General features: G+C 47.3%; 1 protein-coding gene and 1 long non-coding RNA gene across 4 annotated transcripts in view; one reads left to right on the forward strand and one right to left on the reverse strand.

Annotated features, from left to right (window-relative positions):
* EPB41L4B (erythrocyte membrane protein band 4.1 like 4B) overlaps positions 1-23,503 on the reverse strand; it is a 170,608-nt gene that overhangs the window by 114,747 nt on the left and 32,358 nt on the right. The window lies entirely within an intron of this gene.
* LOC129650623 (uncharacterized) lies at positions 17,224-22,894 on the forward strand. The gene is made up of 3 exons (XR_008713899.1): positions 17,224-17,412; positions 19,832-20,009; positions 22,411-22,894. It is a non-coding gene; the product is annotated as an uncharacterized LOC129650623 (long non-coding RNA).

Genomic DNA, 23,503 nt, shown 5'->3' on the forward strand with positions numbered 1-23,503 from the left:
ATGCTTTAAATCACTGAGCACTGGGGGAATTTGTTATGCAATAAATAATCAGAAAGAAAACCAAGCCAATACACAGATATAACGTGTGCATGGCATGTGTGTGTACATAAAAGATTTAGTATACAAAAAAGTTTTCCATAACCTTAAAAACTGTTTCTTAGGAATCCTTACACTGTGATGTTAACTCAGGCATCATCTGCTTGGAGACAAGGAATTAGAATGATAAATATATTGAGTCTTGAAAAAAAAGGGGGGGGTAGGTAAACAAACCTGAAAACTACTCTTTGAAGGTCCTAACTGTTTAGGAAAAAGATATTAAAATCAAGGGCTGGAATGACCGAAGCTGCCTTGCTCTACATTCACCAACACTGTATTAAGGACTCAATAAATTGCACTGTAGGTGGGGGAGCAGACGGCTACGGATTCAAAGAGACTTAAAAGACATTATTTACCAAATGCAATGTGTTGTCTGTAGTTGGCTCCTGATTCAAATATGCCAACCACTGACCACAAAAAGGTTTTAGATGCTGGAGGAAAAGGGAACAAGGACTCGGCATCAGACGACATTGAAGACTCACTGTTCGTTTTGTTGAGTGTGATCACAGATGGTAGACATGTAGAAAGAGAGACACCCATTTAGCTATTAACAGGTTAAATGACACAAAGTTGTCTTGGAGTTGCTTGAAGATACTCCAGAGAAATAACAAAATATGGGTGCTGTATACAAGACAGTTTCATCATACTATTGTCTCCACTTGTATATTTGAAATTTTCCATAATGAAAACTTCACAAACTGCAAAGAAGTTGAGGGTTTGAAGGTGCCTGGCCACAGTGACCAGGGCCCCCACACAGGCTCTACTGGGCATCCAAGTTACCAAATAAGACGCAGAGACGGCTCAGAAATCAATACATTCAAGTTCCTCATTTTACAGATGGGGAAAAATGAGGCCAGACATAGGTCATGTTGCCAGGCAGCCAGTGCAAACCCAAGAATAGAACAGTAGCCTTCTGACCCTGAGACCAATACAATTTTCTTTCTCAGAACTGTCTTGAGACAAATGCATTATGTTACCTGAATAGGAAACAAAAAAAAACAGCCTAGCATTTCTGCTATGGAAAGGTTAGAGATCAAATAGGCAATACCAAAAATTTCAGTGTTAAAAGCTTGTTGGCTATAAAAAGTATCTGGTTTGGGCAAATATTTTTGGCTTTTTAAAATGGTGGATCAGAAAAAAGGGGGTGGGGGAGAAAAAAAGAAGAAAGAAACCACAGGAGAAAGGGAAAGAAAATGAAACAAATTTGTGCCTGGCCAAACAGTAACATGCAATTAAAATGATGGATGCCTTTGTGCCAGAGGTTGTTTGAAACAAGCTGCTGGAAGAAGGGCAGCCCTGAAAATAAATTGCCAAATCACTTTTTGCAGCCAGATTGCAGATTCCCCATCCATGTGATTCTAAAAGCAAATAACTCCACATAAATAAATATGCAATGAATTCCCAGGAAACCCAGCCAAGAAACATGAACAGAAAGAACTAATTTCGGGTGGACGACTGCCCCCACCGATCCTGCAACTTAGGAACGAGACTAAATTTGCAGAGTAAGGCAGGTCGGTGCTACCTTGCATCCTTCAATTCCTGGGACCTGTAACGACCACCCCCCTTCTCTCCTTGGAGCCCTTTACAGCTCTGAAAGTTCTGGGTGTTGCAACCACCCCATGATGCAGTGGCTGACAGCATGGACTCTGGGATCAGCGTGGCAGGGATCTGAGTCCCAGCCCTGGTCCTCAGCTTAGGCTGAGACTGGTGTCAGAACTGTCTTACCTGGTAGGAATGTTTAAGGATGGCAAGAAATGAAATGATGAATTTAACTGGGCGTGGCCCCAGGGTTCACCCACAGGCAGGCCCGTGGAGGCAGACTTCATTCTAGATGGCCTATCAACTCATGAAGAGGAGCTTTACAGAGGCGGAGTGACTGGGGAGTGTTAGAAGATGAACTATGTCCCCCCCAATTCATATGCTGAAGCCTTAACCCTGCAATGCTTCCCAACCTGGCTGTAACTGGAGAAGAGGTAATTAAGTTAAAATGAGTTCATTAGCACGTGCCCTATCCTATCTGACTGGTGTCCTTATAAACAGAGGTCACACACACAGACACCAAGGCTGATACAGAAAAGACCACCTGAAGACAGGAGCAGACGGGGCAGCAAGAGAGCGGCCACCCACAAGGCACAGAGACAGGCCTGACTCTGCCGGCACCTTAAGCTTGGGCTTCCAGCCTCTGCAACTATGGAAAGATAAATTTCTACTGTTCAAGCCACCGAGACCACGGTACTTTGCTTACGGCAGCCCAAGCCGAATAGTACAGGGAGATTCAAGTTAGGACCAGTTTTCAATCTGGCTTGAGCAAGCTCCAGAAGATGGTGAGGGACAGGGAAGCCTGGCGTGCTACAGGCCATGGGGTCACAAAGAGTGGGACACAACTGAGCGACTAGTACTTTAGCACTTTCAGTGATCACACCAACTGCTGAGGCACAGAATTCCAGGGCTTAATTTACTCAGCTCTGTGTGCGTGGAAGATTTTCAAATCAGGTTAATGAGTGGAAAAGCACATAAAACTTTTAACCTTGTCTCTGGTGAGCATGACTGTTAGGGTCATAAAACTACAACTGAGGCACCGTCATCTATGTCCCTGATGGAAGGGTATAAAATAAAGCTGTCTTGTTACAGGTGGCCTTTGATTTTTCATTCTTCTCTCTCTCTCTCTTTTTCCTTTGGTGAGTCAGTAGTCTTAAAAAAGTCTCCTGGAAGAAGAAGGCAGAGAATGACATATTCAGAAGAAGAAAAGGAGGGTGTGATGCCTACGGGCACTCCCTGGGTCTGGATTTGCAGGGATGGCATTGTCAAGATTATTAGTGTGAGCTGTGGTGAGAAGACTCTTGGCTGCAAGTTCACCACACAGAAAGTGAGCCTCTCCTTACCCATGATCTAGTAAAAATGTTCCAATCACAGATGCATTTTTAAAAGCAATAAATACTGAATATCAAACATGGTAAAAAAAAAAAAGTATGAACTAGTACTATGTAGTATTATGGAATGTTACTTTAAAATAGAAGACAAAAATAGGAAATTATCTACAGAACTAAACACCTAGGCACAAATACAGAGGGATTCCCTGGTGGCTCAGTGGTAAACAATCCACCTGCAATGTACGAGACTCGGGTTCGATCCCTGGGTCAGGCAGATCCCCTGGAGAAGGGCATGGCAATCCAATCCAGAATTCTTGCCTCGAGAATCCCATGGACAGAGGAGCCTGGCGGGCTAGAGTCCATGGGGTCACAATCAGACATGACTTAGTGACTAAACACACACACACACAAATACAGCAACTCCTCATCATCTCTCACTGCTATGGATTGGTCACAGCTAACCCCAACATCTCCTAGTTCAACCAGAACTAATTCATCTAGAATGATTTCACACGTAAAAGAAGACCTCAAATTTGTGTCAAAAGATTTTTCTCCAAGACTGTCTCTAAACCAGGCATTGAACCCCAACCCTTATACCGTCTCAGGGACCTAGGCAGTTACTGTAGGGGCAGGAGGAAAATCTGTGTGGGGCTATGCAGGTGCCAAGCGTTCCAGCAGGTTCCTGCTGGATGGTGCTCACAAGTGAACTGGGGGCAGTCACCACACAGATCTAGTCAACTGCTGCTCTCTGAGGATTCAGACCGTGCTGTCAGACTTTCCAGTTGCTCAAGAAAGCTACAAAATCGAAATTCCTTTACGTGAAATGTGTTTTAAAGCCTTGTACAGACCTTGAGTCTACTTTTTAATTGGAGCATGACACACACAGACAAAACTGCACAGGTCACATGTGTACAATGCTAGGAATGATCAGAAATGACCATGACTATGCAGCCACCACCCAGGTCAAAAGACAGAATTGTTCCCAGCTCCTGGACATCCCGAGCGTGTCTTCCCAATCCCACTCTCCCTCCCTCCCACAGGGGCTGCAGGCTGGCTGTGCCTATCTTGCAGTTCCAGATGCAAATGGAAGCGGAAGCGCACGGCCTGTCTTCCTCTACAGCCACATGGGGCCCGAGCACCTCCAATCCACGATCTTGATGGCTGAGCAAAGGCACACCAGTGGATCTTACAGCCCTCAGTGGAAGGGAAATGAGGCCCAAGTGAACGCAGCTTTGTGGATTCACTCACGGCTGAGGAGGACTCGCCAAGGGAGGAGTCCCAGATAAGAAGCCACAAGTGTGGGTGGAGTGGGAAGGTCAAAGTCACAGAAGGGGAGGGTCTGTTCTCCCGAGTAAATGGACAAGGGACAAAAGGACAGGGGAGATGGCAGGTGCCAGGGGGAGGAAGCCAAAGTTCACAGCCACCAACAAGGCAGAAGGAGAGCGTGCCTGGAGACCCACAACCGGGGCGACTGGGGCCAACTCCCACGCCCACAAGACTGGCATTTTCCCCAGAGGACGCCAACTGGGCCGGATTCCTGGAAGGGGGAGGAATCAACAAAGATTACCTAGCATGCCCCGACTTTTAAAACCCTTTCTCAGGATCAGTATCAATACATGTGAGCTTCCCAGGTGGTGTTAGTGGTAAAGAACCTGCTTGCCAATGCCCAAGATATAAGAGAGGCAGGTTCAATCCCTGAGTAGGAAAGATCCCCTGAAGGAGGGCATGGCAACCCACTCCAGTATTCTTGCCTGGAGAATTCCATGGACAGAGGAGTCTGGCGGCCTACAGTCCATGGGGTCGCAAAGAGTTGGACATGACTGAAGCGACTCAGCACACACGCACGCACGCATTAAAACATGTGAAGTAAACAGAAGAGGGCAGTAAACACCCATCACTCAGGTTTAACAAGGATCAACATTCAGTGTCATCTGTACTCCTTTCTCCCCCTTCCATTAATTTTTTCACATTTTTTTTTGCACAGATGGTGGTGGTACATTTACTTACATCTAAATGTGCAAATCTGAGCCGCTCCATATTGACAGATGGAAACATCTGTGCAAGCCACACCCCTGTACCATTCCGCACATTCTAATCTCCCCAGATCCTGGGTGCCCCTCCCGGGTCAATTCCTGGCCGTCCCCACTCCCTAGGAAGCAACACCCATTCTGAACTGATTCTTCTCTAGATTACTTTTGCCAGTTCTGGAGTGACAGAGAAATGGAATCATCCAGAGGTACTCTTGTACAAGGCTTATTTCACTCAGCATAATGCCTATGAAGACAGAAAGACAGGTTTTAAAATTCACTTTGGGCCACGCTGTATAGAGATGTCTTTATCACCTTTCTCATGCTATCTTATGTGGATAAACTATAAAGCTCTGAGATAAACATTTGAGATAAAGATAACCTGCAATGGGATTCAGAGCTGTGATTGCCAATGAATTACTCAAATCCTGCTTTCTTGCCTGGGTCCGTGTCCAGATACTGGTTTCTGCACCTAACATGTGTGACAACCACCACCCCACAGCTCTGACCTGCGGTGGCCTCTGAGAAGCAAGAGGCCTGTTTTTTCCCGTCTCTTGCCCTGGCTCTTCCTTCTTAAGCAAGTAAACTGGGTACAAGTGGGTTTGTTGCTCAGTTGCTCAGTCGTGTCCGACTCTTTGCAACCCCATGGACCGCAGCATACCAGGCTTCCCTGTCCTTTACCATCTCTCAGAGTTTACTCAAACTCATGTCCCATCGAGTCGGTGATGCCATCCAGCCATCTCATCCTCTGTCGTCCCCATCTCCTCCTGCCCTCAATCTTTCCCAGCATCAGGGTCTTTTCCAATGAGTTGGCACTTCACATCAGGTGGCCAAAGTATTGGAGCTTCAGTTTCAGCCTTTTCAGTGAATATTCAGGTAAAGTTGTAGTGTTCTCTGCAAACCCCAAAGATGCATCTTCCCACTAAACGAGCAGTTGCTTGAGGAAAGATGAAATCTTGACTCAGTCTTGTATCTACCTGGCCCCGGCATGGTTCTGTGCGTAGAGCAGGCTCTCAATAAACACCCGTGTTTCTTATTCTTCCCTCTTCCTTGAAGATGTCAAGGCCATCCAGGGTTGGGAGGCAACAGAGCAGAGGGGACGAACTCAGGCTGCCCTCTTTTTCTCAGGGGTTCCATGGTGGCAGGAGTCCTAACACCCGTGCTCGGGGACTGTGCAGGCTGACACAGCCCAGAGCCTGGCCGGGAACAACTTTCCACAAGTCTACAGCAGGCACCATCGGCGTCTCTCTGTCTCGGCCTCCCAGTTGGCCCGGTGGATGTGAGCTGTGTTGAAAGCCTTACCACACTCCTTTCCAGGTGTCTGATCCCACTGGGCCCTCACACCGGCCTCGACTAAAACACAGCCAGGAGTGAATCCAGGCTTTATGGCACCTGGAAGTTTTTATACCATTTGGAGGTCCTCTTAAAGAAATAAAATGCAAAAATAAATAAATAAATACTACATTTGTGAACTTAAAAAAACAAACAAACAAACCAAACACCCAGGCAGCACAGTATCAGGGCCTCTCCGCATCACCATTCCACCCCTAGGTTATCAACCCTGCCAACGTGCTACGCACAAAACAGGGGGTGGGAGGGGGATCGTTACGGATCAGCTTCCCATCCACCCTACTCCTAGATCCAGCCACCGAAGCCACTGGGTTCCACGTGCTCAAACGCCACTGCATCTGCCCCTCTGTCCACACCCAGTACCACGCTAGTTCGGACCCGAGATACAGCTAACAGCCTGATGACTGTCCACCTTCACCCAGGCCTGAGCCAAACTCCAAGCATCCAGTGGTCCTAGCTCCCTTCTCATCACTCTGCTTCATCCTCTGCTGAGCTGCATTCTGCTTCCCAGACATGTCTCCCTCACGGCCTCCTCAGTGAGGCTGGTCAGTCCTCCGTCCAGAGTCAAAATCACCCCAGCAGCCACATCCGCCGAAGCCCTCCCGGATGGAAATCGACCTCTCCCTCCAGCGAACCCCCACAAGGCTTCAGCTGTCTGGCTCTGATGATATGCCCAAGTCATTCTGCCTGGTACTAAGGTGATCTGAGAAGCCAAATGAGGTGGCAGAGCTCCCAAAGGTCAAAAGAGCAAATGCAACTCGCTGGGCTCAGCCATCTCCTCCGCCAAATGGGGATGACGGCACCGCACTGCTGAGCGGTGTGGACCAGATGAGGATTAAGTGAGATGATGGCTGGGCACACACTTGAAGACCCAGTGTTCTCAGCACGGTATCAGAACCTGGGACCAACCTTGGCTCTATCATGAACCATAAATCCCCAGTAATAGGCTATCTCACACCATAGTCATTTCAGACCCTCCTCTACCAGGGACCAGCTGCTCCCCTGGCTGCAAAGATAAGACTTTGCCTTCCTTCCCATGGTGAGGTCCAGATTGTCCCAAGTTTTTCTCCAAATATAACAGGAAGTAAAGTGTAATGATTAAGAACACATTTTACTCCACCATTAAAAAAAAAAAAAAAAGCATATGGAGTGTGATGGAATTTTTGTAGAAAGAAACTGTTTTTTATCCATTATTAGCAAAAAGGTGGGAGAAGGCAATGGCATCCCACTCCAGTACTCTTGCCTGGAAAACCCCATGGGCGGAGGAGCCTGGTAGGCTGCAGTCCATGGGGTCGCGAAGAGTCGGACACGACTGAGCAACTTCACTTTCACTTTTCACTTTCATGCATTGGAGAAGGAACTGGCAACCCACTCCAGTGTTCTTGCCTGGAGAATCCCAGGGATGGGGGAACCTGGTGGGCTGCAGTCTATGGGGTCACACAGAGTCGGACACGACTGAAGCAACTTAGCAGCAGCAGCAAAAAGGTGGAGGGATACCACCAAAATGTAAATGTAGTGATGATGTATTATTGCAGGGATGATATGACTTTTATTTGGTATTTTTTAATTGATAATTCCTAAAAATTCTAAAACAAACAGCATGCTTTAAAGTATGGAGTTGGTATGACAAGATAATATTTCTTTTTTATAAAACCCGTATTTTCATTATTTTTCCCTTTTTTGCTTCCTAGTTAACCAACTAGGCTACTTTGTTCTCAGTGTTTCAGGAAAGGTATGTTATAGCCAAACACAGAAAATTAAGATTAAAAAAACAAAGATGCAGATGATGGACGCTAGAGCCACACTTGCCAGGCCCACCACACTCTAGTGGCAAGGCCACAGGTGGGGCATTAAACCGTTCTGCACATGTTTCTTCATCTGTGCAATAGGGCACTGGCTACCTGACGAAGTTTTTGTGAGAATTAACTGTGGACGTATATACGAAGTGCTCAGAACCATGTCTGGCACTGAGTAAGCTCCCCTTTGGAAGAAAAGTTATGACCAATCTAGACAGCATATTAAAAAGCAGACACATTACTTTGCCAACAAAGGTCCATCTAGTCAAAGCTATGGTTTTTCCAGTGGTCATGTATGGATGTGAGAGTTGTACTATAAAGAAAGCTGAGCACCGAAGAATTGATGCTTTTGAACTGTGGTGCTGGAGAAGACTCTTGAGAGTCCCTTGGACTGCAAGGAGATCAAACCAGTCAATCCTAAAGGAAATCAGTGCTGAATATTCATTGGAAGGACTGATGCTGAAGCTCCAATACTTTGGCCACCTGATGAGAAGAACTGACTCACTGGAAAAGACCCTGATGCTGGGAAAGATTGAAGGCAGGAGAAGGGGATGACAGAGGATGAGATGGTTGGATGGCATCACCAACTTGATGGACATGAATTTGAGTAAGCTCTGGGAGTTGGTGATGAACAGGGAAGCCTGGAGGGCTGCATTCCATGAGGTCGCAAAGAGTTGAACATGACTGAGCGACTGAACTGAATGCTCCACTTTTGTAAGAAATCTTTTAGCTTCAATCCCCTCTACCTTTCAGGAGTTCTTGATACTCATTCCTCAACATTTCTGTGATCCTGGGATATCAGCTGGTTTCTGATACTAGACATATAATCCTCTACTGGACTTCTGACACTAGTGAGAAATCCGTAACAAAACTGACCACTCCAATGTAAAATGCCAGGTTGGATGAATTACAAACTGAAATCAAGATTTCCGGGAGAAACATCAAAAATTTCAGATATGTAGATGATACCACTCTAATGGCAGAAAGTGAAGAGGAACTAAAGAGCCTCTTGATGAAGGTGAAAGAGGAGAGTGAAAAGGCTGGCTTAAAACTCAACATTCAGAAAAAGAAGATCATGGCACCTAGTCCCATCACTTCATGGCAAATAGATGGAAACTGACAGATTTTATTTTCTTGGGCTCCAAAATCAATGTAGATGGTGACTGCAGCCATGAAATCAAAAAGACACTTGTTCCTTGAAAGGAAAGCTATGACAAATCCAGATAGTGTATTAAAAAGCACAGATATCACTTTGCCAACAAAGGTTCATATAGTCAAAGCTATGGTTTTTCCAGTAGCCATGTAAGGATATGAAAGTTGCACCACAAAGAAGGTTGAATGCTGAAGAACTGAACTGTGGTGTTGGAGAAGACTCTTGAGAGTCCCTTGGACTGCAAGGAGATCCAACCAGTCCATCCTAAAGGAAATCTGTCCTGAATATTCATTGGAAGGACTGATGCTGAAGCTGAAGCTCCAATACTTTGGCCACCTGATGTGAAGAACTAACTCACTGGAAAAGATCCTGATGCTGGGAAAGACTGAAGGCAGGAGAAGGAGACAACAGAGGATGAGAAGTTTGGAAGGCATCACCGACTCGATGGACACGAATTTGAGCAGGCTCTGGGAGTTGGTGATGAACAGGGAAGCCTGGGTTGCTGCAGTCCATGGCGTCACAAAGAGTTGGACACGACTTAATGACTGAACAACAGCGACCACTCCAATTAAGCCAAGAACTCTGACTGCAGAATCCACCCCCCACAACCAATTCTGTCCTACCGCCCTTAAGCGTTATCTCTGGAGGTTTCTGCTGCTGGAGCTACATCATATGCTGTTCTTTTACTGTAGATTAATTCTGTCTTTTTCTCCTTCAAATTCAACTTCATAGGTGAAACTTATACATGTAATCTCTGAAGATCAAGGTCAAGAGCAGACAGAGCAGACACTAGCAGTACAGCGGAGGCGCCAAAACCATGTATGCACTGTGTACGCTCTCGCATGCTGCTTACCCTCTCTGTGCCTCGATCTCCTTATACTGTACAATGAGGCTGTTAATAGGAACTACCTAACTCATAGGGTTGTGAGAAATCAGTGAGCTAAGCCATGTGAAGTACTTACATCATAATGCACATGGTCAGTCTACTTTGAAAACATGCTATGTGCAAGCCAGACCCCAACGGCCACACATTCTGTACGACTCCATTTATATGAAATATCTAGAGTTGGCAAAACCAGAGAGAGACAGGAAACGCGTTAGTGGCTGCCAGAGGCTGGGAAGAGGGGAGAAAGGAGAATGAATGCTTACTTAGGTTCAGGGGTCATGACGAGGCTCTGGAGCTTGACTGCGGTAATGGCTGCCTAACATTGTGAGTGAGTGTGATGGAATGGTTAACACTTTATCTGCATTTCACCAAAATAAAAACTTTTGCAAAACAATAAGTCAATTTATTACTTAGTTTTTGTAAGTAATATAATTACAATTATTACTCAAATTACTACATGAACCACTACCATGACATGGGATGTACTAAGTCCCCCACAAGGCAAACATGAGCGGGAATACTATAGGGTACAAGCAGAGTGGGGGTTCGGGACAAGCTTCACAGACATGGTGGCATCTGAAATGGGTCCTGAGAGACAACTGGACCCTTATGAGATAAGAATCAGCCAAGAAGAAAGGGAATGAACAGCAAAGGTACAAAGTGTGAGGGTGGGAACCATGAGGGTGGCAGCCTTGGGGAAGAACTGGGGAGACCGGAACGCCAAGTCTGGAAAGGGTTTTACAGTCGGTGCTCTCACTTACTGCAGGGTGTTGGGCAGAAACCTTGCTGCTGAACTTTCTACAAAACTGGAATGCCCACAGTTCTGTCACAGAGGTGCTACAAGGATTAAATATAAGCCACAAAAGGCGAAAGCTTCATCTCAACCTAAAACTCTACACAAACATAAGGGACGTGACTGTGCAGAGAACACAGCCCCTCAAACACAGCGGCACGTGGCATTCCACTGTTGACTGGGGCCCTCCTGGGGTAGAGGCTGCGGGTGGAGCAGGTTCCAGGAAGTAAGCAGTGACAGGGTGAATGAAGGCTGGAACACAGTACACAGCCCACCTGAGGAGCCAGACCACGCAGATGCCGGGGAGGGGAGTGGGGGGTGGTCCTTTAACCCTGACATCCTTAGCACACTGACCCGGGGCTACCAAGGCAACGTGAGGGGCCAGATGTGCACTGTGAATCAATTACAACTCCACTTCCCACCCCAAATGAGCTCCTTCGAAGCAGGGCCCACATTTTCAATCATTTCATGTTCCTTGCATGGGGTCTTACACACACTAGTTGATCTCTCTCTGCTTTTGTATTTTGATCTCATGTTTTGCTGTGGTTTTTTGTGTGTGTGTGTGTTTAAATTTTTTATTTTGTACTGGAGTATAGCTGATTTACAACACTGTGTTAGTTTCAGGTGTACAGCAAAGTGATTTCATTATACACATATGCAGAGCTATTCTTTTTCAGATTCTATTTCCCATACAGGTCATCACAGATATTGAGTGAAGTTCCCTGTGTTATACAGTAGGTCCTTGCTTATGACCTATTTTATATAAAGTACTGTGCATATGTTAACCCCAACCTCCTGTTTATCCCTTCCCCCACCTTTACTCATAAGTTTGTTTTCTAAGTTTAAGAGTCTCATTCTGCTTTGTAAATAAGATCACCGGTATCATTTTTTACTGGGGTTTTTAACGAATACATGAAACAGATGGCATAAAGCAGAGCTCGTCAGTAAACAGAATGAACTTCAGCTCTCTCGAAAACTCATCTGTGTGGCAGTGCTCGTCCTGTGAAGTGAGTTAATAAGATAAATGACACATAACAGTAATCCAAGTACACGCAATGCTTCTTTTCTTTTCTGAAGACAGCACATAATTTTTGCATTTTTCTGCAGAAGTCTTTTTAATGAACAGGAGCTATCGCCATAGCTTTGAGAACAAAGCTAAATGCTTCTGGACTTCAAAGTCAGTCAGTCCTATGTAGAATACTGAAGCATCCCGAATAAATGTTTCTGACCTTGGACTGCCTGGCTCCCACTGAAACATCCCACATACAGATCCCCTCCTCTTAGCTCCTTCCCCCCAGTTCCCCTGGGATCTGCCACTCCAGCCTGTGTGCAGGGACAGGAGCCAGTCTCCAGCCAGCTGGGCCCCTCCCTGGACTCTGACCCCCGCTGTCACTGCCACCCAATACAGACTGCAGCTCACTGGGCAGGTGGCTTGTGCCCTGGGCCCCAGCAAACAGGAGCCATCAAAGGACTGGAATGGGCTGCCAGGGAGTGCTGTGGGTTAATAACTAACCCTCAAGCACCTTTACAGTGTATCGGGCTTTCCTGGATGAAGCCCATGGCTGTTTCACAGGCAGATGTCAGAGCAGGCAGTTTCTTCTGGGCCCTGGGGAGAACCACAGGTTAGTCTGGGAACAGGAAGCGGGACCTCGGAGAGGCGAAGAGGTCTACCACTGTCACTGGGCCACTGAGAGGAGGAGCCAGGAGGTGCATGCAGGAAACTGCTCTTATTACATGCTAATTACTGCTCATTTGCCACAGGTGAGCAGCCTCTGGCTGTGGAGCAGCAGGCTTGCTCCAAGGCAAAGACCTGCCACCCCAGAATGACGCTCTGGACCACGTGGCTTTCAAGTGTTTCTTTAGGAGTAAAACCGAGTGGTTCCCACTGCCCTGCCATCTGTTCCACCTCCTTTCTCTCTGCAGTGTTCAAGTTCATTGACTGTACTCCTAAAAATGTCTGCAGGCACCTCTGGCCAGGAGATGGAGAGAAAGGGCTCACGGGGTGAGCTCACGGGGTGGGGGTGGGGGGCAGTTGGGGGGAGATGTTCCGGTAGAATGTAAAGGAACCCAAACAGGAGTAAGATACAGAAAAAGACAACCTCAAGGTCAAGTGTTGGTCACTCACTTGTGTCCGACTCTTTGCAGCCCCATGGACTGTAAACTACCAGACTCCTCTGTCCAGGCAAGAATACTGTGGTGGGTTGCCATTCCCTTCTCCAGAGGATATTCCCCAACCAGGGATCAAACCCTGGTCTCCTGCATTGCAGGCAGATTCTTTACTGTCTAAGCCACCAGGGGAGACATTCAAAACTACAATTATGGAGCTGATGAAGAACCAGAACAAAAAGATACCCTTTTAATCAAATCTACTGAACACTTCTCAAAGATGAGGAATCTGGAGCTTTTCAAAGAAGCAACATCTAGTGAAAGATAGGATACCTAGGCTCACAGGCAGGGGCTGAATAGGAGCAGGAATCCTGCAAGTATTATCTCAAGCCTCAGTGCCTTTGCATATGCTGACTGGCCACCAGAAAAGCTATTCTCCACTGTCCTCAGAACTCAAAGCTTTCTGGAATTTTCTGGTTGCCCATCTTTCCCCTCCCAGTGCTCCCACCTTAGCCCTTTCTTTAAGCTTATTTGAATTTCCCCGGGGCACTTTTCACACCAGGTGTAATGACTTGTCTCCACTCAAGCTTCTCAAGGACAAGGAACTTGCCTCATTGTTTTCTGTGTGCTGAGTCAGATGCTTTAAGTGATGCTTGTATCAACTGTACCTCTGGGGAACCAAATGTTGAGGATGCCATCGAGGAAATCCACAGTGGGAAACTCTTAAGACAGATGGCTCACTCCTTCAACAAATGGGGAAGAAAGGAGGGGAGAAGGGAAAACTCCAGATTAAGAGCTTTAGCTAAATCGTGGGGCAGAGAAAAAGGAGAAGATGTTGGTCAAAGAACACAAACTTTCAGTTACAAAATAAATAAGTTCTGGGATCTAAATGACAGCGTCATGATGCAATAGTTAATTATAATGTAGAGTATACCTGAAATCTGCCAAGATACACACACAAATGGTGACCAGAGAAGTGATGGATATGTTAATTACCTCGATGTGCAGTAACCATTTCACAATGCAGATGTATATCAAATCAACATGCTTTACATCTCAAATAAATAGCATTTTTATTTGTCAATTATGCCTCAATAAAGCAAGAGAAAATAACATTTCAAAAAATTCTTAAAGAGCTTTAGATAGACAATCAACCAAACACACTCAAAGGACCTTGGTGTGACGACCAAATAAGACAATCTGGACACTGACTATATATCTGAGACTAAAAGACAACTATTAATTATTTTTAGGTGTTGTGATACTATTGTGAATATTTTTTAGAAAACACAGCCCTTATCTTTTAGATAACTGGGATTTTGTTTTGGAATTTTTTTAAAAAGAATCAGGAAGAACAGTATAAGAATACAAGTGAAAAGAGAGGGGCCACATTAATAAGTGATGAAGTTTAACAATGGGTACTTAGGTTATGTTCGGTATATGATGGGTACTTGGGGCTCTCTCTGCTTTTGACTGCACTTAAAATTTCAATTAATACAAACTGGAAGGAAAGTAGGCAGAATTGAATGAAGACTACACATCCCACAACTGCTCACCAGCAGCAACAGACTTCAGCTAATTCACAGTGAAATGGAAGATGGAACGTTCATTTCCACTTAGGGAGGAAAGGCAAGGGGGACTTACATGGACGTATTCTCCCTTGTTCCACTGAGGTGAGCTCGGAAGAGGAAGTGGGTATGGGAGACAACCTCATCAAGGCCAGCAGAGTAAGGAGCCGAACACGATGAGAAAAATATAACCCAACTAAAAACCAGGCAAACATCATAGAACACAGCATACCAGGAGGAAATACATTCATGGTCCATAAACACAGGCAAAGATCCTCAACCCATCAACAACTGGGAAAAAGTGAAGACTACAGTGAGTTCCCACTAACTCCTGCAAGACTGGTAAAATAAAACAGAAAAGCTGCCCAACGGCCAGGGCTGAAGAATGGATTAGCAGACGCTTTTATGTACTGCAGGGACTCTGGAAAACAATTTCATATGATCTTAAAAGGCCCTGCCTGCCGCCCTCCCAGAGACGGGTACATACCCAGGAGAGACGCTGGCTTGCAAACGTGCACCAGGAGACCAATTTCAGGAGGTTCAAAGTGCCATTTTTTCCCCTAATAGCTCCAAACTGAAAACATCCCAAATGTCCACCGACAAAGGATAAATATATTCGGGTATATTCATGCAGCACGGCAAGAAGTCCAGCCATCTCATCAATATGGATAAACCTCACAGACACAATATTGAGTGAAAAATCCATATACTATAAAGTTCACAAACATGCAGGACCAACAGTCTATCTTTTAGGGAAACACACACATGAGGCAAACCCATCAAAAAAGGAATGAGATAAATTTCAGGGGTGGGGGAAGGGAAGGCAATTAGGGAGGAACGTGGGTGGGAGATTAACAGCACAGGTGAGGCTCTTTGTTCTTATGCTGGGTGGAAGGTACAAGGGTGTTTGTTACATTACTTAATTTTTTTAGTATTTATTTATTTACTTATTTGGCAGCACGGGTCTTAGTTGCGACACGTGGGATTGTCCATCTTCACTGCAGGACATGTGGGATCTAGTTTCCCGACCCGGGATGGAACCTGGGCCCCCTGCATTGGGAATGTGGAGTCTTAGCCACTGGACCACCAGGGAAGTCCCTGCTGCTGCTGCTAAGTCACTTCAGTCATGTCTGACTCTGTGCAACCCCATAGACGGCAGCCCACAAGGCTCCCCCATCCCCGGGATTCTCCAGGCAAGAACACTGGAATGGGTTGCCATTTCCTTCTCCAATATATGAAAGTGAAAAGTGAAAGTGAAGTCGCTCAGTCGTGTCCGACTTTTCTTTTAAACCAGTCATATTACAGATACTCTTTTGTATTTGTATTTCATCATTAAAAGATTTAAAGACTGACTGGACAGAGGGCTTGCCAACACTGAGCAACTCTGACAAAAGACCAGACAACCCTGGAGAAGGATTAGCAAGAAAAGGAAGAGTCCCAGGTGAGAGGAGCCAGGATGCCAAGGACAAAACCCCGAGGGGTGGGTGGAGGACATCCAAGTCTCTGATGGCAGCGCCATCGGTGAACGGCAGGGCAGAGTTAGGAAGGCCCAGACACGAAGAAAAGTCTGTAACTCGGATGAATGGGTCAACAAACTGTGGCATGTGTGCACACTGGAATATCATTCTGCCTTTAAAAAGCTGACCTATGCTACCACCTGGATGGACCTTGAAGACATTATGCTAAGTGAAAAAAGCCAGACACGAAAGGACAAGGACGGTATGACTCCACTTACGGGAGGTAGCTGGAGGAGTCAGATTCCTAGAGACAGAAAGCGGACTAGAGGCTGCCAGGGGCTACGGGGAAGGAGGAATGGGGAGTTCGAATTTACTGGACATGGCTTTAGTTGGGGATGATGAAAATGTTCTGGAGATGAACAGCGGTCATCTTGCATAACAATGTGCACATACTTTGAAGTGTACACCTAAAAATGGTTAAAATGATCAATTTTATGCAACTTACGTATTATCACAGTTTTAAAAATCCATATTTCAAAGAAGGTACAGCTGAGCCAGCAAGCTGGAAGGATAAAGGAGAGATGCTACCAAGCCTACCTCAAGCCCCTTGAACAAACATAAGACATGACACAGATGACAAGAGCGTTCAGGCATGAAGTGGGCATGGAAAGGGCACCACAGAGCCAAGGGAGGCTGACCCTGCAGGCACCCGAGGCACCGGGCGGTCCACATCCCCCTGGCAGGGCCAGCTTCCCTGGGCGATGCTGCCCCTGGGACCCAGCTCAGTGCCGGGAAACAAAGACACTCCAGATGACCCCATGGGTGGCACAGGGCCCTGGGGATATCACCCTCCAGTTCACAACTTCTAGAAGGAAATGCTGGGCACTCAGCCAACTGTGACACCGGGGGAAAGAACCTACAAGACATGCTGAGAAATGGCAGACGGAACCCGAACGCCAGAGATGCTGTAAAGCAAAGAGGTTCAGCAAAGGCAGGGCAGTTTACGGCAGGAAATTCTAACCTGTCAAATGACAAAAGATTCTGACCTTCCCTGGGAGTTCCGGAGAGTACACCTTTCATGGGCTAGGGGTAGAGCACTAAAGAATGGGTCAGGAAACCCAGATTCAATTCTGGCTCCACCCTACTTACAGCTGAGTGGCCTTGAGACCTGCGTAAAGGGGATAATAACACCTTCCCAGATGGTAGCAATTAAGGGAAGTTAACACAGATTCTGCAAGCCTCGGGGGTAGGAGAGTCAACAGGCAAGATACCAAGTGCTCTGAGTGACAACCTTCAACCCCAAGAGACAGGTAGGAACAGGTATTATTACACACACACAGGCAATATTACACACACACACATACACACAAACTTTTTTAAGTAACTCAGAATAAGCCAAAAAGAAGGCACCAAACTGGGTGAAAAGTATGTCTGGAAGGCTTGGATAAGAGGAAAAAAGGTTTTTTTTTTTAAATAAAAACAGTATATAAAAGGCTGCACACCATGTTTATAAACATGTATGCAAAAGCCCAAAGACTGAAGGGAGCGGTGAAACCAACCAGTTGCTATGCAGCAGGATGGGAATATATAAAATGTTTCTCTCTGTGATAATTTTAGTGTTGTTCTATTAAACACTTTTTTAAAATGTTGCCTATTTCCAAACTCAGCGTTGAAGAATTTGGGCCTCAAACCAGAAGGCCCTCTGGTTGAAACCACACTCACCCAGTATGACTTACAGGTGTGAATTCCACGCATGGGAACCCCAAGTGGCCTGGAAAGGGGGCCACCGTTCTGAGGCTCCGGGTCCCCATCAACCCTGGGGCAGGCTCCTCCCACCCCCACTCCTCCCAGACCCAGTCCTGGTCAGACGACCTTCCCGACACAAACCTCCTCTAGCCCGAAGCTGCAGTCTGCCTTACTATGTGACGCCGGTGGGGTTTTTTAAATCAGTCTGCTGGGCTCTGATTCTCCCCTCTCACAAATAAGGTATAACAACAGTAACCACCAAAAGAGGTTTGCTAAGGATTCAACAGTCACTTAAGCACTTGGCACAGTATCAGCACACTGTGATCCCCTGACTCTTACCAGCTTGAGACCCTCCTCTGTGCTTCAGAGGTTGCTCACTCACTCCTTCAAAATTTGAGGGCTCAGCCGGTGCTCACAGTCATCCCTAATCACAAGGAGCTGGAAGCCCAGACAGTGCGGTTTCCTGGCTCCCATCCTCCCTGCATTTGCACCTGCTGCTTCGTCCACTGCAATGCCTTCTGAGCAACTCTTAACAGCGGAACCTCCTAGGCAACCTTCCGGACAACTCAGTGTCACTCAGGGCATTGAACCTTCTCCAAATCTAGCCCACGGTTCCATCGCTCATCCCCTCACCACCCCTGGTGGGGTTCCGAGTTATATCCTGACACTGTCTCCCACCTTCTAGACTGGAACTCTCTCCCCCGTCCGGTACCCCTCCCAATGCTTCATGCAGGGTAAATGCACAACCAGTCTTGGGTGACTGAAAACACTGTGGCCAAACAAAAACATTGTGGGAAACAAAAATAAGCCAGAAATTAAAATCAAGTGGGACTAGTGAGATACATCCAGTGTCAAGAGAAGCTGAAGAGGCTGCAGAATGAGATGAGAGACCCTGGGGCAGAGGAGGCACTCCTGGGATGCTGCAGGGTCACCCACCCATCTATGCCACATCAGCCCCGGCTGGGAGCAGGGCCTGAGCTCCCTGGGCAGGTGGGAACCTCCCCAAAGCAGGTGTTCAGAACACAAGCCCTCAGATGCAAGGGGAGTCTGTGGCCACATCAACGGGACCTCTAAGCTGCCAGAAAGCAGAGGTGATTGGTGGGGAAGGGCTCCAAGGATGAGGACCCCACTCCTTACCCAGGCATTAGGTAGCATACAGCTCAGATGGCCACAGGGAGCTCCCCGCCCCAGCTAAGGATCCCAGGGGCTGTAAAGTATTAGGGGCAGAAAGGTCCCACCCTAAAGAGGCCCAAACTTGGGGTCTAGCTCCCTATTCAATTGTGCTGTAGAGGTGGGGAAAGAGACTTTACTGTTATCAACCCATATAAATTCATCGTTTTAAATAACATATTCAGAACTAAAAACAAAGAGAAAAGTACAGATGGACACACACACACACACACCACAGTTTTAAAAGTGGTTATCTCTGATGAGATTTTAGATGTTTTTAACTTCTCCTCCATCTCTATATTTTCTAATCTTTCTGCTGCCAACGTGTTCTCCTGTGAAATGCAAGTGGGGGAGGAAAACACATGCCAACCACCAAAAAAAAAAAAAAAAAAACCCACCAAGATGAATCAGCAGCTGACCCTGCCTGCAGGCAGCTGCCATGGGCCCTAGGAGGAAGCCCCAGTGCAAAGAACCAGATTCCTGCAGAAGAAACACTCTGGGCAGGGTGGAGGAGGCTGGAGACAGGAGTCAGGCCATGGAGAAAGATGGGACACGGGTTTTGAGGACAAGTTGTGGGTGGAGGATTTCTGCGGTGATGGAGTGGAGTTTTTTCTAAGTCCCTATGCAAGAATGTAGGAGAAAGGCTATCTCCCTGTATCACCGACCCGACTCCCACCACAATCTTTTGCTATTTCAGAATTAAACAGACCTGCGCCTTCATCCACGACAGTGCACTAGAGACAGAACTCAGTGAGATTATGCACGTGAAAGCTCTTAACCAGTTAATATTTGTTCTGTCCTGGACTCGCGCAGGGTCATGTTCCTGGTGCTGGAGAGGCTGGCAGACACCCCCACCCTGCATATTAACACCGACAATCCGACAAGTGAGGAACCGGAGTTAAGCGAGGGCACCTCTGTCCCACTTGGGATGGTCACCATCCACCTCTCCTGCCTTCTCCCCTTCCCCACCTGCCCTCCTTTGAAAACAAAGGTATGTTTTAAAAATACATAAACCCATGACACAGTCATCCGAGGGCCCCCATGGCCTCATTCATAGTCCAGGATGGGTGCGAGCAGGGTAGCCCTGGAGGGCCGCCTTGAGTCATTATCAGCCCTCACAAGGAGGAAAAAGCAGCCGCCTGAAGTCTGGGATAAGGCAGGGTGTTCATGGCATCAGGGACCTCAGGAGTGAGTGGAGATGAGGAGCTGCCTTCTCATGGGTCTTATGTGGTCCTCCATTTCTTCCCACACCTGAGAGTGAAGATACCCCTGTCCTCCAAGTTAGACCCCAGTCCTCACTTCCCCCACACTCAATCAACAGCCCCACCTCTGGGAACGCACCAGAACTCAGTCCCTTCTCCACCCCAGGCCCTCATCACCCCTCACCTGGATTACTGCACAGCAGAACTGTCTCCAGAGAGGGAATGGTCCCCATTCCCTCTCGCAGCCCAGCCTTCACTCTGGGGTGGCAAAGACGGGCTCCCTAAAGTGCAGGTGTGAGCCTGCCAACCCCCAGCTTGGAGGCTGCTGCTCCCATCCTCATTGTCTGAAGCCCTTTCTAATGCACAGTGCGGCTGCCCTCTGCTCTCACAGTTCAGAGCCAGTGTTTTTCAAAGGGTGTGACTTGCACGCCAAAGGTACCGATTCAAAGTCCAGCTTCCTAAACTAATCAGAAATTCTGCAGGTGAGCTCTGCACAGCTGAACTGGAGACAAGAAAATCCCAGATGCGCTCTTTGTGTACACTGAAGTTAGAGAACCCTTTTGCTGGAGTTTCCTGTTGTTTAGGTAAATGCCCAGAACATATCTGGCCCCCTGCCATGATGCTGTGTTAGGACTCGGGCCAGCCACCTTACTGCTGATCCTACACATCTCCAAAGGCGAGTGTGGTTCCCAAAGATGCACCTGACACCTCCTCACTGAGTGACCAAGGGAGTCACTTTATATCCCCAGGCCTCTGTGTTCCATACATACGATGGGTGGATATGTGTTGTCTAGGGTCCCTTCTAGACATACGATCTTCATGTTGTATCATGCATGTTCTGTTGGGTCTGAGGTTCCAGTCCGGAAATTCTAAGGACCGGCATTTTTCTATCTGGGGGTGTAAGTGGGGGGTGAAAAGTGAAAGTGTTAGTAACTTAGTCTGACTCTTTGCAGCCCCATGGAGTATAGCCCACCACGCTCCTCTGTCCATGGGATTCTCCAGGCAAGGACACTCGAGTGGGCTGCCCTTCCCTTCTCCAGGAGATCTTCCTGACCCAGGGATTGAACCTAGATCTCCTGCACTATAGATGGATTCATTACCATTTAAGCCACCAGGGAGTAGGGGTTGGGAGGGTAGCATTCTTTTCTCATTCAAAGTGAAACTTTTATAAAGCATCTCTCTTACTACACCCAGTTTCCAATTTCCAATAAGGGAGAGCCAAGCAAGGCTTAGCCTTCCTGGCATGGCTTTTTTTTTTTTTTTTTTTTTTTTAAGGCCAAGCCACGTGGCTTATGGGATCTTAGTTCCCTGACCAGGGATCAAACCCAGGCCCTTGGCAGTGAAAGTTCAGAGTTCTAACCACTGGACCGCCAGGGATTCCCACCCTTTTTTTTTTAAATGTTCATTTCTAGAAAATTTCCCAATCCCTTTTCATAGGCCAAAGAGGAGGTACAGAGATGTGTGTAAGATGATAGCCTACCAGCAACCCTTCAGCACCCTGCTGCTTCCTAAGGCCTTTTCATATCCTTTTAGACATATAATCCTCTCATTTTAAAGACCAGAAAATCAAGGTTCAAGGATGGCACAGCCAGACTGCACAACTCAAACGTGCACATTCCCACCCTGAAACTCTCTGTGCTTGCCCTGTACCACCCAAGTCCACACTGAGCTCAGAGAAGGTGAGAGCAACTGCGCCAAACCCTCTACTGGCCAACGAGGCATGCCCTGCAGGGCATGGGAGGGAGCGCTAACCAGCCAGCCACACCCCTTCCTGGCTCTCCACACAGAGCTGCTGGAAGTCTGCACATGCAAGGGAGGGGGGAGACGGGGCTGAGCAACAGCCGCACGAGCAAAAGCGATGCCAGGGATTTAGTCAACAGAGAGCTAATATGAGTCAACAGCGGGTGCCGCTGCCAAACACACTAATGGGATCTTCAGCGGCATTAACAGAAGCGAAGAGTCTGGGGCAGGCCGAGGGAGTCCTGCCCTGCTGGCCAGACCACACCTGAGGGCCGGGGCCTGGCCCGGGGATGAACCTACTGAGCCAGCACCCAGGTTTCTGAAGAGGAGTGGCTCTGGAGGGGCACTCTGGCCTGTATGATGGGCCAAGGCCTCCCCTGGGAGCTGGGCTGGAACAGGAAGCCCACTCCAGATTGCCCATTATAGATGGATTCTTTTTTTCCCCCAAAGATCCTGATGCACAGCAAAGCTTAAGCACACACAGGCGTGCCAGAGGATGAGACCCACCACCTGGGGAAGGGGGCTCCAGGCTCCATCAGGGAAGCATCACTGGAGAAGACAATTACAGCTGCTTCTTCCTTTGTTATATATAACAGCGGGGCCGTGGCATGGCCAAGAAGTGGCTGACTCCCTGAAACAACAGGGAGTCTAAAAATGCATAAGGGGCACTGGATTTGAGATCCTAGAGCCACAAGCATCAAAGACTCCAGGAAGACCTCCTGATTCATCCTTCCCCAGCACCCTATCTGGTGAGCCTGTGAGCTCAGCATCACTTACAGGAAAAAGACACACTGCTACCTGCGTTTCTCAAGGGCCTCAAGGCCACCTTTCATTCACCTTTGGGTCCACAGCCCAGCTGAAAACCAAGGTGCCCCAGCACAATCCCACTGAGGGCCTTGTGTTTGAGGCACTTCTGGAACACAGGCCTCCTGACTAGGGCTAATAAAACGGCTTATGACAATGCCTGCGCATGGTTAGTATGCTGAGCGGAGAATGCATGACGCTACCACCACCAGAGAGTTTTAATTACAAAAGAGCCATAGTTAGCCTGGCAAGTGTGCTTTGTGCCTGAGCAAGTAACTGGAGACAGAAAATCCAGCTTAGGGAGATGGCGGTCAAAGGTAAATCCGGTGTACCAGGCCGCAAAGCCATCCCTAGGCACAAGAAGCGGTAAAAATTCAGGAATGCAGGAGACGAGAATAATGACCAGTGGGACTAAATGCCAAAAAAGGACAGCATAAAAAGTGAGCCTGGTGAAATGGGGCTGAGAAGGAGCACAGATGCTACAGCTTTATGGAGACCTGGCTGCTTGGAGCCATGCTGTAACTGAGAGTTCGTTACTGGCACTGAAACTCTGAAGATGACTGTGGGAGACTGTGATGCAGCTCTCACACCGAATAAATCTTCCAGTCAATGAGCTGTGCTCACTGGTGAATTCTCCATCTTTCCTCTCCAAGCAAGGGCACAGATGACCAAAGCCAACATTTGCTCTGGACCTGCCTTTGGGTGGCACATATACATTATATGCATGTCTATATAAATA

Source organism: Bubalus kerabau, chromosome 4 (assembly GCF_029407905.1).
Source record: "Bubalus kerabau isolate K-KA32 ecotype Philippines breed swamp buffalo chromosome 4, PCC_UOA_SB_1v2, whole genome shotgun sequence".
NCBI lineage: Eukaryota > Metazoa > Chordata > Mammalia > Artiodactyla > Bovidae > Bubalus > Bubalus kerabau.